The sequence below is a fragment of the Lactuca saligna genome, chromosome 8 (assembly GCF_052625555.1).
Source record: "Lactuca saligna cultivar CGN05327 chromosome 8, ASM5262555v1, whole genome shotgun sequence".
NCBI classification, from domain to species: Eukaryota; Viridiplantae; Streptophyta; class Magnoliopsida; order Asterales; family Asteraceae; genus Lactuca; species Lactuca saligna.
Genome location: NC_136424.1, coordinates 211,796,934 through 211,803,142, shown reverse-complemented (window position 1 = coordinate 211,803,142; position 6,209 = coordinate 211,796,934).

Genomic DNA, 6,209 nt, shown 5'->3' with positions numbered 1-6,209 from the left:
CTACTTTCAGGTTTTTGAGATTGAGGACCACCACTTGAACCACTAGGGTTCATTTGTGACATAACTGCTACCATTGCAGCTGTCATCATCGTCTGGAGTGATGCTAGGTCAAACTGGGGAGGAGGTGGCGGCGAAGAAGGATTGTTGTCGTTCTTTGAGCTAGGTCTCTTTCGGGGAGGCATCTTGATCTAATAAGATCAAGGAAAAGAGGATGGTAAGTCCTCTACATTGAATCGATAGATATGACAGTTATATGATTCGAGTAAGCGATAAGGCAGGAAAGAGTTATTGAACAGATAATTTATCGCTAAGGGTAATCACAGAAAACCATTCGAATAAGGATTACTACAGAGGATCGGGATCGAGAAATACTCCCATAGTATTTCATGAATTGTTTATGATAATGATTCGATGATGTTTAGGGTAATTTTTAGGCATGCCACATACCACAGTCACTCCCAAGCACATGTTAGCCGTGTCTCGAATGAATATAGTTGGCCAGGCCATATTGACCCTAGACACAACTACATAACTGTCCAGGTTTAACCATAGTAAACAACACCCAATTACTTATGTTCGGTTCTACTTGTGGTTATGGATGACGACGGTTCGGTATACTTGTATACTTTTGAAAATACTTGTAGTTTGAAGATACTTTTAATTCAGAGCACTTAGGCCCTTTAGTGTTTATAGTTGTATACCATGTAAGGTTTGGTATACTTCATTCACTATAAACAAGGGCTCTGATACCAATCTGTCACACCCCGAAAACCGCAGGCGGAAATAGGTACGAATGATCGAGTCGTTATGTGAACTTACTAATCGATTGGTTCTCGCGCTCCTAAGTGAAATCGGGTTCTCAGTTGGTATTCCAACGAACCTTTACTAAAGGGCGATGGCATTGCTACGTCCGCTTGACCACTCAGTCGAGGGTCACTACGGTTCTAATACAAAGGCAAGGATCTCGTAAATCTCGATCTTGTCAAGAGGGCTTACGAATGTCCTAACGGAAAGATATTGTTTCAAGTTCGAGACGCGAAGGGGAAAATGTACGTTACTGAGTTCGCGGAGTAGGTCTAGTTTGAGAGGGAGGACCGATTCTGGCAAGAATCTCGAAGGTCCCAACTACATTGGATTTAGCTTTCCTCGATTTACGAAGCATATTAAGCCGTTCCCAGAGTGAGGTTTCCTAAAGAATTTGGTCTCTCACTTGGAATTCCAAAGTTTCTTTCTCTCTCTTACTTCCCAGTCAAGGGCCATCCCTTGTTGGGTCAAAGTCAAACGGGTTTCTGAAATTTATGGGGAGTTCCGAATGGACTATGATAGTAGGTCTGTAAGACCTAGAATTTGGCGAATTATCCGTCGGTGACTACGGTGCCGACAAATTCCCAACGGTTTTGGATAATTTGATAGACTACTCAAGAATTTCCATAACACTAATAGTGTGTCTCCGGAAATTTGACTCTTAATTCCAAACTCTTGCTCGGAGAACTTTGCGAAAAGTATCTCCGAGGGTAATGTTTCTATGGGATCTTTCTTACTACGAGGGTAGATAAGTAAGTCATTACATGGAGAAATGACGAACTAATCCCAGTAAGAAAGCATACACCACTTATTTAGCTCATGGATACTATGGGCGTATTGGTCCTATCCGAGGGGTATCACTACGGACTTGAAATGTCCACATCGAGTTTGGAGGATACTCTTCAGGACATCCTTCCCTATAACCCGAACTGGTGATATTCAGATCTCAGGTCCATTTTTGAAGTAATTCTTTCCGTGTGTTTGCTCAATTAATTCGTCTATGCGAGGCAGAGACAACGATTTCTAAAGGAAATCTTAATGAAGTCTCCGGTCGTCGAGGTACATAAATGCACTCCGTCGACTTCTGGTTAGAATACGACCGAAGCTCTCAAGGGTGAGAAGCCTAGTCTTCTAATTCTATTGTTGAGTTGTCCGGGTTGTTCTTCTATCTTTCGTAGGTGTTTAGACTGTAATGCGATTTCGTTATAAGAGTCATACTATGTTCTATATTTGTTCCTATGCCAATGCAATTACTCGTACTCCTGGACAGTCTCCGTCCTGAAGTTCATATTAGAATTCATACGTGATTCAATGATCACAATTTCGTGTATACGAGTCGTATATAATTAAGATTGAAAAGGTAGTCGAATAACTGATTCTTCCTTAATCTCACATACCATCGAGGTAAAAGAAGTTAAAGTGGAATCATCAATTCTAAACCTGTAGAACATTGATTATATATCACTCTCATGTATACATTCTTCAGTGATAGATCAACCGTATGAATCCTAGAATTGAACTTGACGTACTGCACGAGCAATACTGTCACACCCCGAAAACCTAAGGCGGAAAACATTTCCGGGGTTGACTACCACGTTGAGTATCAAATCCAATGCACATAGTAAGTAAAGTAAAACAACCAATACATTACATAATAAAAGTTTTACAGTTGTTTCAAAAGTAAAGTTTGTACAGTTGTGATACATAGTATATATAAACAAAATGAAACGGATCTTCATGTACTTCATCTTCGAGCAAAAGGATCTTTGGGTACCTGTTCTAACGCTGACCTGAGAACACAAGCGGTTTGAAAATCAGCATAAAGCTGGTGAGTTCATAAGCGGTTTTTGTTTGTGAAAATGTTTCGAGTTCCTTTCTGTTTCTGAAATGTTATGTATACCAAGAAAATCCCGTATTTTCTTAAAAGTTGGTTATTGTTTCACAAATGTAAAGTATGGTAAGTTTGTACACTGAAAACATGTCTACTCATGTGAAAATGTATAGTTGGTTATCTGACTGGTTAAACTGTTCTGTTTACTTATCATGTGTTACCAGGAAAGTCCCATACTTTCCTTATTGTATGTTACAAATTGTAAAACATGTAATGTTATCTAGTTTGATACTCTTTCTAGTTATGTAAGTGTTACCCAGGAAAGCCCCATACTTTCCTGCATGTAGGTTTCTAATGTAAACGATGTTAAGGATGTAAAAGATGTAATCGTGATTAGGTTCCATGTTTTTCCCCATGAAAGTCCCGTACTTTCCTAATTGTTAGTTACAAAACGTGAAAGATGTAAAAGATTTATAAAGTGGTTCATTATTACTGTAAGTAAATCTCTGTTATCCTAATTGTTAGTTCCATAACCATACAATAGACTAAAACCTGTGGCAATAAGTAGTCCACATGTGGCAATAAGTCGTCCACATACTTATGACTTTCGTCACCCTTGAACCATTTCGGTTCGGCTGTAGCTAGCAGCCAGGTGTGGGGTAGTCAGCCTCGTATAGATCTATACACTCAAGGCACGCTCTCTAAATACCAAAGATTCTGGTTATGGGTGTAGTCCTCCACTCGCGTAATCTGGGTGGAGTGTTCTCCGAGGACGTGTCTCCAATCATACAGGAATAACAAATTTACTAGTAATAATATGATAGTCCTCCACTCGTGTATGTGTGTGGAGTGTTACCGAGGATAAAACAGTGTACAGGTATTATGTTCAAATGTTTTAATGTCATGCTTTTAACTGATAAAATGTGGAAAGCCATTTGTGAAATATATGTAAAACATACTAGTTTAAAGACCTATTTCACAAATATATGTTACGTGATCTGTATGTTCAATCTGTTATCAGTTGTAGTAATCAGTTATAAAAGCATACGAATATGAAACACACATTTGAAAATATGTTTTGAGTACAAGAATTCCCTTGTACTTTGCTTGTGTTCCCCCCTGAAAACAGTGAAAAACAGTGAAAAAGGGTAGGGGTATGAACTCACCAGACTCGGAAACGTGTCGGTTTTGAATGCTAGATGTTGGTTCGGGGTTTGATTACTCGCGATGTCCCTATGTAAAGTGAAATAATTTCCACATATATATAATTAGGGATACATTCACTAATCATATGGAACATTACACTCTAATGAGGTTAAACACCTCAAAACGAACGTTTGGAGTGACCTGGGTGACATCTTCGGACGTGTAATGGCACTAGGGATTTGGGACATGAGTTTACTCCCCAAGAGTAAACGTTTTAAAGAGTTTACAACTATGGAACACACACATACATGAGTTTACGGCTGTAAACTCATGTGGGTGTGGTTTTGATGGTTTAAGGGCTCAAATGGACATAGGGATTGCTAGAATGGATTATCTAAAATGCCTTGGAACACTTGGAATGGATTCACATCATTTAAAACATCAGTTTACGGCCACACTCATAGAGTTTACGGCGGTAAACTCACCCATGGCTAAGAATGGTTAATTTGAACTATTTAGGGCAATCACATGTGATTCTAACTAATTTTCTAAGCATGGTTATGAATTTAGATTACCATTTCACAAACTTTTAGGAGTTTACGGCCTAGGAGGAGTTCTTTGGCCGTAAACTCACTTATGTAGGGTATATGTTGTGTTTAAGGTCTCCAAACCATTTTTAGATGAATCTAGGATTTACCACAAAGCCATTGGTTGAGTTTGAAAGCATTTTGACATGTTTTAAGGCATTAAATCACCCTTTTAGAGGAGTTTACGGCCCAAGAGTATGTCTTGGCCGTAAACTCACTTTTATTACTCAAAAATCAAGTTTAAAGTGTTCCAAGTCTAGATTAGCAAGCCCAAAGGTCATATCTAAGTCCCAACTATGATTTGGAAGGGTTAATTGGCTCAAAAACCCTTTGAATATGAGTTTACGGCCCAAGAATGATCCTTGGCCGTAAACTCACTTTTTTCCCTTAAAATGAATGTTTTAATTGTTGTAAGTCCCTTCCATTAAGTCATTAAGCCATTACTAATGTCTAACATTGCTTAGGAGGGGTTTTAGGTCATAAAAACCCTTGATATATGAGTTTATGGCCCATGAAGGTTCCATGGCCGTAAACTCATGAATGTAGTGCTAAATCAGGCTTTGAACTCGAATTTGAAGGCTAAGGAGGTTACAATACAAGCTAGGGGAAGTACCTTAGAGATTTCAAGCCTTAATTTTGAGTTTTGATCCCTTAAACTTGGATTAGGAGAGAGGTTGGTAGTGTTTAATGGTAAATTGACCAAAGGCTTCAAATGGAGTCTTAAACACGTTTATATAGTGTTTAAGTTTTGGACACGGTGGAATTCTACCCGATACCGACGTTAGACGAGGTTTTTGGTCGTACCCGATTGAGTTACCGTAACCCGATACGGTAATTTCTAGAACTATTCCGATCACTAACATTGGGTGTTAAAATGATTTCTAAATGTATTAAGACACCCTCCGAATTCGTCGTTGCCCTTCCCTTCTGGACAGTCCCTCTTGAAGTGCCCCATGACGCCACATAGATGGCATATCTGAGAGGTTTGGACATTGGTGGTTGAAGAAATGTGTTGGATCTGGATCGTGCAGTAACTGGCAGTATCTCCATTCCTGTTGCACTTATAATAGTGTAACCGTCGGCAACTACCCAGATGATGAAAGCTACATTCATAACATTTCGGTAGGTTTCCGGTATATTTTCTGGCTGGTGTAGGGACAATTGGGACACCGGAAGGAATGGTAGTAGGAGGTGCAGATGTCGTAGCTATGAAGGTCAGTACCGGTGGTTGTTTCTTATTCGTCCCTCGAAGCGATTTGTTCTTCCTTTTGTCCCAAAACTTCCGTTTGTTACTCTTGGCCTCGGCACTTCAGGTATCGTGGTAGTTTGTTGCTCGTTGAGGTATTGGATTGTCACTTGGATTTGCATTGTTGTTAACAGTTCCGCTAACATTCGTGTTGTTAGCATGAAGGTGGTTCAGAATAGCTGACATGGCAGCCGAGACTGCAATTTCAAAAGTAGCCGCATCAATCTGAAGAGTTGGTGGTCGGTTGATGGGCTGATCGTTTTTCTTTGGCGGCATGATTCTGTTTCATGGAAAGAAAATGAATTTGTGAGAGAAAATGGTTGAACCTAGACGTAGTTCGATCGCTCATGAAAAGAATAGAAGTATGTTCTCTAAGGTTCGACCTACATCCCTATGATGCAGTCCTATTACGGAATGGAAGTATGTTCACGAAGGTTTGACCTACATCCCTATGATGCAGTCCTAGAAAAGATTGGAAGTAAGTTCATACAATGGTATCAAGATGTTTGTCATTCTACCCGAGGTATCGTTGGTTGGCGAATAATGTGATCCAACAATAAAAAGAGACTCGGAGATGTCTCCGGAGTTAAGTTGC